The 18,298-nt window shown below is 36.2% G+C and overlaps 1 long non-coding RNA gene across 2 annotated transcripts; it reads left to right on the top strand.

Moving 5' to 3' along the window:
* Positions 1–2,728: 2,728 nt before the first annotated feature.
* LOC139030900 (uncharacterized) lies at positions 2,729–16,166 on the top strand. 2 transcript variants are annotated; one of them, XR_011483339.1, is made up of 4 exons: positions 2,729–2,894; positions 4,983–5,052; positions 6,444–6,581; positions 14,081–16,166. It is a non-coding gene; the product is annotated as an uncharacterized lncRNA (long non-coding RNA). The 2 variants fall into 2 exon arrangements; XR_011483338.1 differs by having other exon boundaries at positions 2,729–2,898.
* Positions 16,167–18,298: the final 2,132 nt, after the last annotated feature.

Here is an 18,298-nt window from a genome sequence, read left to right as displayed (position 1 = left end):
AGGTCAGCGCCAATATTAACTCCTTTTGAAGATGAGAAAATTGACGTTAAGTACAAACTCACAAGCTAGTGAGTGACTGAGCTGGGATTGGACTCAAGCAATAATTCCAGTTCCTTCGCTGTAACTGCTGTGTGTGTGTTAGTTGCTCAGTGGTGCCCAACTCTCTGCAGCCCCATGGACTGTAGCCTTCCAGGTTCCTCTGTCCATGGGATTCTCCAGGCAAAAATACTGGAGTTGATTGCCATTCCCTTCTCCAGAGGGTCTTCCTGACCCAGGGTTCAAACCCTGGTCTCCTGTATTGTAGGCAGATTCTTTACCCTTTGAGCTACAGGGAAGTCCTATAGAAGTAACTTCTATATTTAACTTTAATATACTAGATTGTTCACTGAAGCCCAGATTGGAAAGGCAGAAATGGAGGATGAGGTTGTTCATAACATTTTGTATAGCTGTTGGAAGAACCCTGTGTGACAAGACCTCCAATACAAGCACTTTGACTCAACCAAGATTCTAGTATTTCAGTTTATCATGGGAGCAGAGTGTAGCTACTGGGGACTCATTGACCCTACCAGGCATAGGGCCACTCTGAGTTGTTGATTTCCAAAGTAGAATAACAGAGGAGAGAAAGCTTAAGGTTTAGTTGAATATAAAACATGGATAGATTAATAGTACTAATAAATAGGAGACTCAGGATTATATTTTTTGAGAACAAATGAAGACATGATTCTCACCATTTTCATCCTTCCCCAAAACTTCAGAGAAATTGGAGATTATACTGTTAATATGACATCTGCATGAAAATGTCAAACAGAAAGTTGGATATTCTCAGACATATGGGATATTTTAAGAATGGCATTATGATTTGGGGAATCTTCTCCACATAGATGAAGATGAAGGTGAGCTATTATCTTACAAAACTTATGGTACATATCTTATTCAGTAGTTGAAAAATCAAGGTTTTCTGCTATTACCACATCTGGAAAAACTAGATAAATATGGCTTGGAGAGTAAAAAAAGTCTCATGAACTGCAGATAATTTTATATCTAGAAAGTCAATATAATCAATTGAATATCTATTAAAAATTAATCATCAATGTTAGAAATGGGGCTGGCTATGTGATTTCTTCTTGTTTTACATAAACGCAATTATATTTTGAATATTTACACACTAAAATAAAATATATACAAGAAGACTCATCCAAATGTTAACACAGGTTGCCTTTAGGTTAGTAGTATTAGTTGCTCAGTCATGTCTGACTCTTTGTGACCCCATGGACCGTAGTTCGCCAGATTCCTCTGTCCGTGGAATTCTCTAGGCAAGAATACTGGAATGGGTTGCCATTTCTTACTTCAGGGGATCTTCCTGACTCAAGGATTGAACCTGGATCTCCTACATTGCAGGCAGATTTTTTACCATGTGAACCTCCAGGGAAGCTGAGTGAGAAAATGTAAGAGGAGAGTTTTCAGTTTATTTTTTATAATCTATATAAAGCTTGAATTTTTAAAAATTAAAAAATGTATTGCTTCATTTAAAGAATGTAAAACAAAAGTAGATTTGGGGAAAAGTTACAACTAATTTTATCTAGAACACTGGTCACCTAGATTTAAAATGCTGAATACTAATTTTGTCTCACCACCTCTGTGCCCTAATAACCACCTGCTTTATCAGAATTTGTCAGGATAGACCCCAAGAATCTATATTTTTAAAGATACCTATTTATTTTATTTTTTAATGCTTAATTTTTGTTTATTTATTCTAATTTTTTTGGCTATGCTGCACGTGACATGTGAAATCTCAGTTACCTACTAGGGATGGAACCTACACCTACTGCACTGAAAGTGTGGAGTCTTAAACACTGGAACACCAGGGAAGTCCTCAAGAATCTAGTTTTAACAAACTTTCTCCTTGGTTTTTACACACACTAAATTAGGAAATAACTAGTTTAGAGGGTTATTTCAGTACAGATCTAGAATCAAATATCAATTTGCATTAGGGGAAGGAGTGAATAAAAGATGCAAATATTGAAGAAGGAAGTAAAATGTAATGTGAAAAAATTTTGAAGGAAAGAGCAAAAAGATTGGCAATTGCTGTTAGGCTGGTAACTGCAAATTGTATTCAAAAACCTTTCATTCATTAATGAAGAAAGCAAAATTACTAGATAATTTTTTCACTTAGGATTTTTGTTTTAATTCTGATTTTGTGCAAATGGTTGAATGAATCTAAAGTGGAAAATCAAAGGAATAGTAGTTTGAGTTATACTGTGATATAAACACCAGGATATATTTTATCTCTTTATTTCTATGCTGCAATAGAAGACACATTTTTACATTGTCCACTCTATTTATATCTTTGACCTTTTTTTTATAAGTGGCAATATATGTATTTTTTATCACTAATAATTTACAAAAGCTTGATATTTTTGCTCTTTTCAATATATGGTGAAATTCATGACTTTTAATAAATCAGAACTGTGCTGATACTCTTTCGACAGCTGGCATTCGTGTTTACAGCCTTAAAGGGAATGTGTGAACATCTGCGTTTGATGAATAACTCCATGTGCATTGTAGTTCCTTCAACAGAAATTGTTCAGAGGTTCAGAGAGCTGGTGATAAATAATTAATGAGCACAGAAGCAATAATCTCACTTTATTGCCAGACTTAGAGGAAATACACAGTACAAGCTGTAAACCAGGCTTTCCTTTCTCTTTTGTCTTCCTTTTGACTAGTCATTTAGTTGATTGCAGGCTCAGCCATTCAGAAGACCTCCAGGCTTATAACATATCTTCATTTTATCTTGTCTTTAATTCATTTTGTCAAAGGGATATGAATATTGAAAGCTTCTGTCCTTCAAATGCCACTGAGACATGACTTCTAAGGCAATGCTTAACTTGGATGTGGTAGGTATGAACAAATCTACTTTTTTTTTAAATTTAAAATTATTTTCTGATTTTGTAAAGCTTTTTATGACATTAAGAGAAATGGAAAAGTAATAAATTATAGAAATTAATAAAATAATTGTATCAGTTATGTACAAATCTTAGAATCAAAGTATGAATTTATCTAGTAACATAACAGTCTCACAAATTGGTTCAAATTTGATATCCTTACCAAGGTAAAATAGTTGAAATTTAATATAGGCCTTTATGGATACAATGATACAAGCCTTAATGAAGAGATAATTTATTACGAGGTAAAATCTGCCAAAGGATTCTCTATATTAACAAATAAGTAAATGAAAGTCACTCTGTCGTCTCTGACTCTTTGCAGCCTCATGGACTGTAGCCTGTCAGGCTCCTCTGTCCATGGAATTCTCCAGGCCAGAATACTGGAGTGGGTAGCCATTCCCTTCTCCAGGGGATCTTCTCAACCCAGGGACTGAACCCAGATCTTTTGCTTTGCAGGTGGATTCTTTACTGTCTGAGTCACCTGGGAAACCCAATGACATAAGTAAAATCCACAAGAAGAATTCTTCTCTGGACCTTTGTATAATTTTATTATTAATTAAAAAGATGAGCTTTCCAGGTAGCACGGTGGTAAAGAATCCACTTGTCAATGCAGGAAATGCACAGGAGACACAAGTTCAATCCCTGGGTTGGGAAGATCCCTAGAAAAATAAGCATATATATCCTAATGCCTGGCATAAGGATATATTCTCATTTAACTCTCCTAACAACCTATATAAAAGATAACTGTATCTGTTTTATAGATAAAGGCAATGTGGCTCAATTAAATGCCTATTTTCATTTCTCATAAACTGTGAGTGTCAAAACTGGGTTTAACATCTGGGATTATTTTCCTCAAAAGCTCATATTCATTCCATTGTACTATTTTACAGAATACTCGATTTCACCTTACATGATATTAATAGTATACACTTGATGACACAAGGCTATTTCTTGGCATCATATACTCTAAAACAATGATAGCTTACTGCGAACAATGTTGGATTCGTGATCTCTGAAGAAGATTTAGCTTCAGGACCAGGGACCAGGCTTGATCACTCAAGAGCTTTTTGTGTAGCAGTTTTATTACACTATGAAAGTGACAGAGAAAGCTTCTGACACAGACATCAGAAGGGGGATGGAGAGTGCCCACCTTGCTAGTCTTAGAAAGGGAGTTATATACTTTTTCAGTTGGTTATTACAATGAATCAAAAGAATTTCTCAAGGTTGTAAAGGTCTTTCCAGACCCATTCCCATAATACACATTTTAAGACGACAGAGTTTGTCAAAATGTTCTCAAGAAGGAGAAATATGTCATCAAGCAGGATACATTGTTGTCATTAGCACAGAGTTTAAGGGAAAACATAGCCTTGAGAAAGATGAGTTGTTTTGTTGTGCAATCATCAGCTCTGGGTTTAAAGAGAAAAACATTTGTCCTTTTCTCCTCCTTGAGAACTCCAGACCCCTCTTTCCTCTTTGGGGACCCCGGAACCCCTTCTCTTCCTAAGGGACCTCTGACTTCTTATCAACCTACATAGCAATTGACTCTCTCGGCAGTATTCTCTGGTCCACAGGAAGGAACTGACAGTGGTGCACATGTTATGGTGCTAGTGTTATAGTTAGCCCAGTGGCTTTAACTCTCTCCGATTCTTTACTGGTCTGCCATCCTTCCTTTCTTTCTTTGTTTCATTATCTATTAATCTGTTATCACTCACCATCTTCTGCTCCCTCTTCCTCTCCCTTGCCCCCACTCTCCATTCATCTATCTGTCTACCGAGTTTTTATGTAGCTTCCTGTCTTCCTAACCATTATTGCCCTTGTAATGAGAGCAAGGATCTTATTACATTTATTCTTGCTCCTAGCACAGTGGCATTACAATGTGTTCAGCAGAAAAAAACATAATCCTTTAGTTATGACAGAATTATATTGGAAGGCAAATTGATGCCCAAGAGTGTTGTAAATCAATGAAGCAAGAGAGAAATCAGGATTAAAAGGAATTTGCTGGTTCAATTTTCAATACATTGACATTTTGTACTTAAAAAGGGTGAATTACAAATGAGGAAGAGCTATCTGGCAGAGGAGAAATCATGATCTTTGTGATTTATTTTTTCAGGTGAGTCATCCTTTAAACAATGGTTTCTGTTAATATTGACTAATTCTCAACAACACAAAACTGTTAACTTCATGATTCACACAGCTAACAAACCATATTTGTTCTCTGCCTCTTCAACCAGCTTCATTGTCTTTTTTTTTATAAGTGAAAGTACATGGTGATGTGAAAGGAAAAGAAGCCAGGAATAAGAAATCCAAGTTCTACTTCTGGCTATTCTAATTAGTAAATCGAAATTTGCGACTTCTCTATAAAATGTTTTAATTTGCTGAAAATTAATGATATATCAAGAAGAGTAGTATATGCTCTTTTTAAAGTAATTTAGTAGTCACAAAAAAGTCATGTGATATGTTTCTTCCCATTTTATGTTGGATTAAGTTGAGCTTTAGAAAAGCAAAGTAATTGATGTAAACTCATGCAAATACAACTGATATTTGTACACAAGTATTATTCCAAAGTCAATGTTCTTCTTCTATACATAATTAGTAAATTGATTTTTATTTTGTGTTGTTTTGGTATTTAGTATGCTAATACAATTGAAAATAGCACACAATTCTCCAAATGAAAATGAAAACTGGTTTTCTATGGAAATGTGTGCTGGAAGTTTTCTCACAGAAATTTTAATTTGTTCTTTGAATTTCTTTGTTGATGCTGGTTGGATTGCTTAAAAGGTCATTCATAGCTTTCTAGAGCCTCACAAAAAGCATAGACAAATACAATCTGACCATAGTCTAATGCTCTGATACCTTCCCAAACACACCACAGAGCTGCCTGTCTAATTTATAAATATTTCCACATTTAGGAAGTTGTTTTCTTCCTAAAGACGACTGGATTTGTAAAGGCTTATGTTGTTAAAATTGGTTCCTTGTTGTTGCCATGTATATCTCCCCCATCTTTAAATGTTTGTTTTATAGAGCAACACAGAATAAGCCTTGGAGAAGGAAATGGCAACCCACTCCAGTATTCTTGCCCGGGAAACTCCATGGATAGAGGAGCCTGGCAGGCTACGGACCATGGGGTTGCAAAAAGTTGGGCACAACTGAGTGACTGAGCATGCACTCACACATAAAATAAGCCTATACTTTTTGCACATGAAATTGTTACATATTTCAAGATAAATATTTCATAGTCCCTTTATTGTCGTGCCTAAACATTCCACGTCTATTCAGTGGGCTCTCATATTACAAGAATTCAGGGTCCTTCACCAGTTTAGTAACTCTTCTTTCTGTGTTTCTTTTTGTTACTTGCCTGAATGTGAGTCCAAGCTTTGCCCAGTAGAGTTGGAGCAGGTCTATCACTTCATATTTTCTTAACATATTAGTCTGCAATTAAGTATGCATGCATCCTAAGTCACTTAAGTTATGTCTGACTCTGTGCTACTCTGTGGACTGCAGCCTGCCAGGCTCCTCTGCCCATAGGATTCTCCAGGCAAGAATACTGGAGTAGGTTACAATGGTTACGATGCTCTCCTCCAGGAATCTTCCTGAGCCACAGATCGAACCCACATCTCTTACGTCTATTTGCATTGGCAGGTGGGTTTATTTATTTATTTATTTTAATTGGAGGCTAATTGTTTTACAATATTGTAGCAATTTTTGCCATATACTGACATGAATCAGCCATGGGTCTACATGTGTCCCTCATCTCGAAGCCCCCTCCCACCTCCCTCCCCATCCCATCCCTCTGGGTTGGACCAGTCCACCGACTTTGAGTGCCCTGTTTCATGTATTGAATGTGGACAGGTCATCTATTTCACATATGGTAATATAGATGTTTCAATGCTATTCTCTCAAATTATCCCACCCTCGCCTTTTCCCACAGACTCCAAAAGTCTGTTCTTTATATCTGTGTCTCTTTTGCTGTGTCACATAGAGGGTCATCATTACCATCTTTCTAAATTCCATATATACAGTCAGCAAAAACAAGACTGGGAGCTGACTGTGGCTCAGATCATGAACTCCTTATTGCCAAATGGACTTAAATTGAAGAAAGTAGGGAAAACCAACAGACCATTCATGTATGAACTAAATCAAATCCCTTATGCTTATACAGTGGAAGTGACAAATAGATTTAAGGTACTAGACCTGATAGAGTGCTCGATGAACTATGGGTGGAAGTTTGTGATATTGTACAGGAGACAGGGAGCAAGACCAACCCCAAGAAAAACAGAAATGCAAAAAAGCAAAATGGCCTTACAAATAGCTGTGAAAGAAGAGAAGTGAAAAGCAAAGAAGAAAAGGAAAGATAGACCCATTTGAATGCAGAGTTCCAACGTATAGCAAGGACAGATATGGAAGCCTTCCTCAGTGATCAATGCAAAGAAATAGAGGGAAACAACAGAATAGGAAAGACTAGAGATCTCTTCAAGAAAATGAGAGATACTAACAGAACATTTCATGCAAAAATGGGCTCGGTAAAGAAATGGTATGGACCTGACAGAAGCAGAAGATATTAAGAAGAGGTGGCAAAAATACACAGAAGAACTGAACAAAAAAGATCTTCACAATCCAGATAATCATGATGGTGTGATCACTCACCTAGAGCCAGTCATCCTGGAAAGTGAAGTCAAGTGGGCCTTGGGAAGCATCACTACGAACAAAGCTAGTGGAGGTGATGGGATTCCAATTGAGCTATTTCAAATCCTAGAAGATGATGCTGTGAAAGTGCTGCAATCAATATGCCAGCAAATATGGAAACTCAGCAGTGACCAAGGGACTGGAAAAGGTCAGTTTTCATTTCAATCTCAAAGAAAGGCAATGCCAAATAATGCTCGAACTACCACACAATTGTACTCATCTCACAAGGTAGTAAAATAATGCTCAAAATTCTCCAACCTAGGTTTCAGCAGTACGTGAACCATGAACTTCCAGATGTTCAAGCTGGATTGAGAAAAGGCAGAGGAACCAGAGATCAAATTGCCAACATCCATTGGATCATTGAAAAAGCAAAAGAGTTCCAGAAAAACATCTATTTCTGCTTTATTGACTATGCCAAAGCCTTTGACTGTGTGGATCACAATAATATGTGGAAAATTCTTCAAGAGATGGGAATACCAGACCGTCTGACCTGCCTCCTGAGAAATCTGTATGCAGGTCAGGAAGTGACAGTTAGAACTGGACATGGAAGAACAGACTGGTTCCAAATCAGGGAAAGAGTACCGCAAGGCTGTATATTGTCACCCTGCTTATTTAACTTATATGCAGAGGACATCATGAGAAACACTGAATAAAGCACAAGCTGGAATCAAGATTTCTGGGAGAAATATCAATAACCTCAGATTTGCAGATAACACCACACTTATGGCAGAAAACAAAGAAGAACTAAAGAGCCTCTTGAAAGTGAAAGAGGAGAGTAAAAAAGTTGGCTTAAAACTCAACATTCAGAAAACTATGATCATGGCATCTGGTGCCATCACTTCATGGCAAATAGATGGGGAAACAGTGGAAACAGTGGCTGACTTTATTTGTTTGGGCTCCAAAATCACTGCAGATGGTGATTGCAGCCATGAAATTAAAAGACTCTTTCTCCTTGAAAGTTATGACCAACCTAGACAGCATATTAAAAAGCAGAGACATTACTTTGCCAACAAAGGTCCATTTAGTCAAGGCTATGGTTTTTCCAGTGGTCATGTATGGATGTGAGAGTTGGACTGTGAAGAAAGCTGAGCGCTGAAGAATTGATGCTTTTGAACTGTGGTGTTGGAGAAAACTCTTGAGAGTCCCTTGGGCTGCAAGGAGATCCAACCAGTCCATCATAAAGGATATGAGTCCTGGGTGTTTATTGGAAGGACTGATGTTGAAGCTGAAACTCCAATCCTTTGGCCACCTGATGTGAAAAGCTGACTCATTTGAAGAAACTCTAATGCTGGGAAAGATAGAGGGCAGGAGGAGAAGCAGACAACAGAGGATGAGATGGTAGGATGGCATAACTGACTCAATTCCTGGGTAAACTCCAGGAATTGGTGATGGACAGGCAGGCCTGGTGTGCTGCGGTCCATGGGGTTGCAAAGAGTTGGACACGACTGAGCGACTGAACTGAATTGATGTGTTAATATACCGTATTGTTGTTTTTCTTTCTGACTTACTTCACTTTATATACTAGGCTCCAATTTCACCCACCTCAGTAGAACTGATTCAAATGTGTTATTTTTAATAGCTGAGTACTATTCCATTGTGTATATGTACCACAGCTTTCTTATCTATTGTCTGCCAATGGGCATCTAGGTTGCTTCCATGTCCTGGCTATTGTTAACAGTGCTGCGATGAACATTGGGGTACACGTGCCTCTTTCAATTCTGGTTTCCTTGGTGTGTATGCCCAGAAGTGGGATTGCTGGGTCATATGGCAGTTCTATTTTCAGTTTTTTAAGAAATCTCCACACTGTTCTCCATAGTGGCTGTACTAGTTCGCATTCCCACCAACAGTGTATTAGGGTTCCCTTTTCTTCAGACCCTCTCCAGCATTTATTGTTTGTGGACTTTTTGATAGCAGCCATTCTGACCAGCGTGTGATTATACTTCATTGTGGTTTTGATTTGCATTTCTCTGATAATGAGTGATGTTGAGCATCTTTTCATGTGTTTGTTAGCCATCTGTATGTCTTCTTTGGAAAAACGTCTGTTTAGTTCTTTGGCCCATCTTTTGATTGGGTCGTTTACTTTTTCTGGTATTGAGTTGCATGAGCTGCTTGTATATTTTTTAGATTAATTATTTGTCAGTTGCTTCATTTGCTGTTAGTTTCTCCCATTCTGAAGGCTGTCTTTTCACCTTGCTTATAGTTTCTTCATTGTGCAAAAGCTTTTAAGTTTAATTATGTCCCATTTGTTTATTTTTGCTTTTATTTTCACTACTCTGGGAGGTGGGTCATAGAGGATCTTGCTGTGATTTATGTCATAGACTGTTCTGCCTGTGTTTTCCTCTAGGAGTTTTATAGTTTCTCATCTTACATTTAGATCTTTAACCCATTTTGAGTTTATTTTTGTGTATGGTGTTAGAAAGTGTTCTAGTTTCATTCTTTTACAGGTGGGTGACCAGTTTTCCCAGCACCACTTGTTAAAGAGGTTGTCTTTTTTCCATTGTATATCCTTGCCTCCTTTGTCAAAGATAAGATGTCCATAGCTGTGTGGATTTATCTCTGGGCTTTCTATTTTTTTCCACTGATTTATATTTCTGTCTTTGTGCCAGTCTTGATGACTGTGGCTTTGTAGTATAGTCTGTAGAAGTCAGACAGTTTGATTTCTCCAGTTCCGTTCTTCTTTCTCAAGGTTGCTTTGGCTATTCAAGGTTTTTTGTGTTTTCATACAAATTGTAAAATTATTTGTTCTAGTTCTCTGAAAAATACCATTGGTAGCTTGATAGGCATTGCATATAGATCACTTTGGCTAGTATACTCATTTTCACTATTCTGATTCTTCTGATACACGAACATGGTATATTTCTCCATCTATGCATGTCATCTTTGATTTCTTTCATTGCTGTTATATAGTTTTCTACATATAGGTCTTTTGTTTCTTTAGGTAGATTTATTCCTACCTAAAATAAAGTATTCTAGAGAATAAAAAGTATTTTATTCTTTTCATTGCAATGGTAAATAGGGTTGTTTCCTTAATTTCTCTTTCTGTTTTCTATTTGTTAGTGTATAGGAATGCAAGAGATTTCTGTGTATTAATTTTATATCCTGCAACTTTACTATATTCATTGATTAGCTCCAGTAATTTTCTGGTGGTGTCTTTAGGGTTTTTTATGTAGAGGATCATGTCATCTGCAAACAGTGAGAGCTTTACTTCTTTTCCAGTCTGGATTCCTTTTATTTCTTTTCCTTCTCTGATCATTGTGGCAAGGATTTCCAAAATTATGCTAAATAGTACTGGTTAGAGTGGGCACCCTTGTCTTGTTCCTGACTTTACAGGAAATGCTTTAATTTTTCACCATTGAGGATAATGTTTGCTGTAGGTTTATCATATATGGCTTTTATTATGTTGAAGTATGTTCCTTCTGTTCCTGTTTTCTGGAGAGTTTTTATCATAAATGGGTGGGGGATTTTTGTCAAAGGCTTTCTCTGCATCTATTGATGTAATCATATGGTTTTTATCTTTCAATTTGTTAATGTAGTGTATCATATTGATTTGTGAATATTGAAGAATCCTTACATCCCCCTTGGTCATGATGTATGATCTTTTTAATATGTTGTTGGATTCTGTTTGCTAGAATTTTGTGGAAGATTTTTGCATTTATGTTCATTGATGATGTTAGGATGATGGTGGCCTCATCAAATGAGTTTGGGGGTTTACCTTCTTCTGCAATGGCAGGTGGGTTCTTTACCAGTATCGCCACCTGGGAAGCCTGTAATGAAGTGTAGGAATGACTTAAATTTGAGACAATGGTTTTATACAACTGACTCTTATTAAGATGACAAATCATGTTTCCTGATTTGTTTTCCACGCAAACTGTACCTTCAATTTTTTGCTTGTCAGTTTATTTTTAAACCTAATTTCAGAACTCCATATTTATCCATATTACCATTCTTTTTAGATTTATTCCATATTCAAACTCTATATGCTTATTTTTATCCTCTCCAAATTGTTTGTTGTTCTTCCTAAACTATATCTTCTAGATGATTAAGAATAGGCATTTCTTGATATGATCAGGTATCATTTATATACTTAATATAAATACATTATTTCATCATCTTTTGGAGGCAGTATTCCACCATTTAGGAATTCTTCTAACTTTATTCCAAGTTTAAATTTCTCTGTTAATATCCACATGATATTTCAATAGACATTGGTAAAATTCTTAATAAAATCCAAATTATAATTACAGACACCAAGCCCACAGATGGAGTCAGAAATCCAAATAGATATATAATCTGGACACTGAGGGTTTAGAAAAAGACAGAAATTCAGTGACTACATGCACTTTCCAACTTCCATAGGCCTCTGTTGTTGTTATTTAGTTGCCTAGTCATGCCTGATGCTTGGCAACCCCATGGACATCAGCACGCCAGATTCCTCTGTCCTCCACTATCTCCCAGAGTTTTCTCAAATTCATGTCCATTGAATCAGTGACGTTATCGAACCATCTCATCCTCTGTTACCCGCTTCTCCTCCTGCCCTCAATCTTTCCCAGCATCAGGGTCTTTTCCAATGAGTTGGCTCTTTGTGTCAGGTGTCCATAGTATTGGAGCTTCAGCATTATCGACAGTCCTTCCAAGGAATACTCAGGGTTGATTTCCTCTAGGATTTAGGCCTCTGTGTTCTTTATTGATTTATGTCTACTCCTCCATACAATTATGTTTCTGATTTGAGCCCTCAAGGTGTTTGAGTTTGAGGCCCCTGTGTGATCCCCCACGTCTACCAGCTTTTACCCATAACGTATCCACAATAGCCAGTTTATGATCTGGCTTGTAGGGTTTGCCAGTTACCCTCATTTTAAGTATACACGAACACTGTTAGAAAATTAATTCTTGACTGTTTCCCTGGTTAAATATCAGTTACATGTACACTTCATTAAATGTTATTAATTGTGCATCTAATATCTCTACCTTCTCAAAAGGTATGGCTCTATTTTTTCATCTCTAATCTTCACATGATTATGAACATATTGTGGTTCATGGTAGTAACTTATCATGTAAAATTTTTTCAATTCTTTGGGATTTTATTTCTCAAAAGAAGAAAACTTAAACTTCATTTAGAACATGTAGGAGCAAACCTAAAATCCTGTACCCATCTTGGGATTCAATTCCATCTGAATAGCATTTCCTTAGTATGTCCTTATTCCTGAGAAAGAAAAAGGTACATATCAGGAGATGAAAAGTGATACTTTGGTTATTATTAATCATTAGTTCCCACTGGCCAAGATAGCTTTAGAATCCTTCGCTTCACTAAATTTTAGACAAGTTTCCTCCTGACAAAAGACCCCTGGCTTCCCTTTTCTTAGAGCTTTTACTTTAGAAAACTTGCAACTGTAAATTTTCTCTCTCCCTTTGAGATGTAAATCTTCAAGCCGCTGGCCCGTTTTGCAACACAGGAATGTCTTTCTCAAGGACCTGGGAGCCATTCCTTTGAAATGTAATCATCAAGAAAGATAGTACCCCTGTCTCCCAAGCTCCAAAGCAGGAACCTAACTTCAAAAAGCACCAATTAGCAAATTCATATGACTTATTCACTGTGACCAAACTCCCTGCTAATATGGGCAAGTATTTTTCCACTTGTTCAACCTAGCATAAAACACTCTCTGCCTTTTGTTTCAGGAGAGTCAAATTGAATTCCTTTCCCCTACTGCAACAGTATTGAATAATGTCTTCCTTGCCTATTTGACTTATCTGGTATAATTTTTCTTTGACATCATTGATAATTAACCCAGCTATAACTACCTAAATATAAAAAGTTAAGGTATTTTTTTTTCAAGAGTAGTAACATTGTGTATTGTTTGTCAGTCTGTACTTCTATCCTCTTCACAATAAAACCAAAGGACAGGTCCTGGCATTTCCCCTGATTTGAAGATCAGCAAGATAAACTCAGAGAGTTTGCTCATTTGTTTGAGATTAAGTGTGTTAGTCACTCATTCATGTCTGACTCTGCGACCTCATGGGCGGTGGTTCAAGAGGCTCCTCTGTCCATGAAATTCTCCAGGGAAGCATACTGGAGTGGGTTGCCAGTAGCAAAAGGCAAAGAAACTAAGGGCTTCCGTGGTGGCTCAGATGGTAACGAATCCACCTGCAGTGCAGGAGATATGGGTTCAATCACTGGGTTGGGAAGATCCCTTGGAGGAGGACATGGCAATCCACTCCAGTGTTCTTGCCTGGAGAATCTCCATGGACAGAGGAGCCTGGCGGGCTACAGTCCACAGGGTTGCCAACAGTTGGATATGAATGAATGAACAAGCACAGCACAGCCAACCTAAGCATTCAACTCCAAAATTCCCATTCATCGCACTGTTAGGCAAATATGCCTAGTTTTAAATAATATTTAATACTGCAGATTATTCTTCAAATCAGCCTTCCTTATTAAAATAATGATATTTCCCTTCTAGCTTTGTTTGTCTTTATCTCCAATAATTTGGCCACCTGATGTGAAGAGCTGACTCATTAGAAACGACCTTGATGCTGGGAAAGATCTTCTTTCCCAGGAGAAGGAGGGGATGAAGGAGAAGGGGATGACAGAGGATGATATGGTTGGATGGCATCACTGCTTCAGTGGACATGAGTTTGAGCAAGCTCCAGGAGATGATGAAGGACAGGGAAGCCTGGCATTCTGCAGTCCATGGGGTTGCAAAGAGTCAGACATGACTGACCGACTGAACAACAGCAACAAATCCTATTTTTAAAATTATGTTTATTAACAACCTGAACTCAAAGGAACTATCAGTTATACTTCAACTACTTTCATTCCAATAGTTTGATATTCCTCTGAGCGTCTCAGTACTATCTGTATTCTCAACTTTTATATTTTATCTTTCTCAGGTTTGAAATATATTTATTGCATTCACTCTTGGAGCTATCACTAACTTGAAAATGACATAGTCTCTTTTTCCAAAGGTTAAAGGACATGTGTTCATTTTCTAAATAATGTAATGAGGCATAAAAGGTAAATTGCAGTAGCAGTAGCAGCAAGATCAGATTGCTGAGAGGAGAAGTGTTTAGAGGTATTATTGATGACATTGTCTGTAGAATTTACTCTTTATTGGGGATAGACTCACAGCAATCCACTGGACCATCACAGACGTCCATAGTGTGTAACTTGACCATCACCTACCCTTGGGCATTCAAAACATTAGATTGCTATGTTTTTTGCTTCATTACCTTGTTAAATCTTTCTAGTTTTAGTAACAATGATTCTTTTCAAAATGTATCTTAATTTCAAATATGATATTATTTTACAAAACAAATTATAATTGATATTTTGATTTGTGTGCTCTTCACTTAAAATGCCTTACATGATGATGTTTGTTACATAAATTTATTTGAAAAAAAGTTTGGCTATTTCTCTATATTCTTCAGAAACATCTATCAACTGGAATATGAAAAATTTATACATTAACTGGACTTGTGACTTATGGATATATATTTTTATAACTTTTGGCAAATACCAGTCAGTTAAAAAAGACACAGAACTATACACACACACACACATGCACACTTTACTATATACAACCTGTCTATCACTACCAGAAAGACAGGCTGATTTTGTTAATATACACTGTCCCATGTTAAATTTGTTACCTTTCAGGAAATCTTAGGAAAACATTAATTTACAAAGTAAAAAATGTGAAAAATCAAATGAATTTTATGTTAGTACAACTGTAAGTTAAAATATAATTTGTAAGGGGAGCATGAAGTTTCATTTGAAGACAGGAAACTTCCTTCTCTCTGAAAATGCAAGATACATTTTCTTCTGTGGAATTTAATAAGCTGATATGAATCAGTATCTTAGCATTCAGCTCAGAAGTGGAAAGCAAAATTATCTTTCTGGCCAAAATGGTGACACATAATTACTCATTCTCCAAAGAAATCATTAGCACTACAGCACTTTTCAATGCACATTTGCCTAGACATGATATCTATCTTGAAGAGTATTATTTAATGCAGAATATTCTGTCACCCTTTAGAATTTAACTGAATGTGCAAGTAACCAGAAACCAAACTCTGAGTAGACGGTCAGTATATTTATTATACTTATGACAATGTCATGTATAATATGAGATACGGAAGATCACTGGATATAAAATACAATAATCCAGGCCAAATATTTCTCATTTAATTTTTTTTAATTTAAAATGCAATTGCATGTCTTTTACTTTTTATACCCATTGAATTGGCTTATAATATAGGCAATATATTCTGCAGGAAAAAAAGAAAACTCGTCATTGACCTAAATTAAAAATATTTGAAAGAAAAGATATGTGGATATGAACAAGTCAAGGTCTATAAGGATATTTTGAATTCTATACTAACTAAAGTTACAAACTTTTCTACAATTAAGTGTAAGAAAAATTCATCATTTGGTGACCTACATTAATATTCTGCAAATTTGCCTGCTTGTTTTAGTCATCTCTGCTTGATTCCCAACTGGATTCAAGGTATTTTAATAAATGTTTCAGACCATAGCTTATGAGTGTATTCTTATTTGAAATACCATCTCATCATGAAATTAGTGGTATGTTTCATTTAACATTAATAAACCAGAAATTAACTATGATGAGGAATCTTGATTATTCAAGTTGTAGTGAGCTGTAATAATCTATCATTATGGGTTTTTTTTTTCCTGTTTTGTGGACATAGGTCACAAACTTCTGACTAACTCAATGTTAAAGTTTATCCCAAATATATTTATTAGTATTTCAACATAAATCTAGCTTTTGCCATGGATTTTAGTCCTCACTAATGTGTAGGTGCATGAAGTATGAAAGAAGGCTTATGAAAAAATCTCTAATTAAACAAATGCACCATTAAAAAAAGAAGACTTGGAAGTGAATTAATTCACTACATCATTTGAGAAATGAGTAAGATGAAGAAAGCAAAGGCATTTTTTAGAGTAAGCAATTTATACTTAATTTGAGAGGTATTTAGTATCTTACTCCAAGTTTCATGTTATTAATTTGTACTGGAATTGTCAGTGTTTCATGAGTTTTTTTGTGTGTGAGTGCATGCATGCACGCCTAGTTGTGTGTGACTCCATAGACTATAACCAGACTCCTCTGTCCATGGAATTTTCCAGGCAAGAATACTTGAGTCGGTTGTCATTTCCTTTTTTCTTTTTTTTTTTTTTTTTTGTCATTTTTCTTTTTCTCTGTGTGTGTATGCTTACAATTTTTCTTGTTAACCTCTATATAACTGCCTCACATTAAGAGAATTATCTCATCAGTTGGGAAAAGCCTAATATCCACAGGTTTTTGAAGAATCCAAAGGATTATCATTGCAGTTTACTGGCAGGGATTCCACAAATGTGCACTCCTGCATGATAAAATAATATTTTGTTAGAGCTGGTGATTGGAGTGGGAAATAAACTGGTGGTGGAAAGCATGCAAACCATTGATGCAGGACCATTTACAGAACTTACTTTAGAGCAACAATTCATTCAGTCTATTGAAATGAGCTCAAAATTCATAGATCAAGTAACTATAATGAAAGCGTTTGCAAAGGAAACTTTTAAACTGATTCTTAGTTAAGTTATGATAATGATAATGAATACAGAGTAAATAATTTAAACAAAGGTCCCTTATATCCCTAAAAGTGAAACATCCCCAGAACTTATTTAGAAGTATTTTATCTTCCATTCAATCATTTATTGGTTTTATTCATTGTTGAAAATGTACTGACATTGTACTAAGCCTGCTAATTGTATTCATTAATTATAATTTCTACAACACCCCTATGAGGCATTGATTGATATGAAGCCCATTTTAAGGTGCACAATTGGAGCACAGAAAAATAACTTGTCAAAGAAACAGCTAGGAAGTGATGGAATCAGAATACAGACCCCTTTAGTTTCATTCCAGAACATACTCTTAACTGACCTGCTAAGTTGTAGCTGAACATTCAGCAATTAATTGTATTCCTATGTTTGGAAGAAACACTTCCTTCTTTCATTGAATTACAAACTACCTAGAATGTTAAACCATGTATTAAAACAGGCATATAAAAAGAGTATTGTATAAAATGATTTCTGCCTGAAGATACATATGCAACCATTAAAAAGTAAAAACTTTTTTTTAGGTTTAAAAAATGGGTACAATTTTAATAGACAGGAACTAGCAAAGAAGGAAATGGCAGTGCACTCCAGTCCTCTTGTCTGGTAAATCCCATGGACAGAAGAGCCTAGCAGGCTATAGTCCATGGGGTCACAGAGTCATACTCGATTTAGTGACTGAGAACAAGCACTATTGACAAAGAGGATACTTCAGAACAGACAGAGTCAAGAGCATGGGAGAAAAAAATATATATGTAGTATACTTGGGGAATAATATAATGTTCTATTTTTCCAAAGAGTAGAGAGTAGAGTGTTTGGTGAATACTCATAAGAGACAAAACTTAAAGGGGTTTGGGTTCAAATCTCAAAAATCTTGAAAACACGTTTTAGAAAATGGGACGTGGATCTTTAGAGAATGGGAGATGTTTGTACTTTTGATGAGAAGAGTAAGAAGCATGATTTCAGTGGGTGATTTGTGAATATTATTCAGTAGGATGTGCTGTGTGTGCTAAGTTGCTTCAGTCGTGTCCGACTCTGCAACCCTGTGAAATGTAGGCCACCA

This window comes from Odocoileus virginianus, chromosome 24, assembly GCF_023699985.2.
Source record: "Odocoileus virginianus isolate 20LAN1187 ecotype Illinois chromosome 24, Ovbor_1.2, whole genome shotgun sequence".
NCBI classification, from domain to species: domain Eukaryota; kingdom Metazoa; phylum Chordata; class Mammalia; order Artiodactyla; family Cervidae; genus Odocoileus; species Odocoileus virginianus.
The sequence above is the reverse complement of the archived record's forward strand: the minus strand, read 5'-3'. Positions and strand labels throughout refer to the sequence as shown.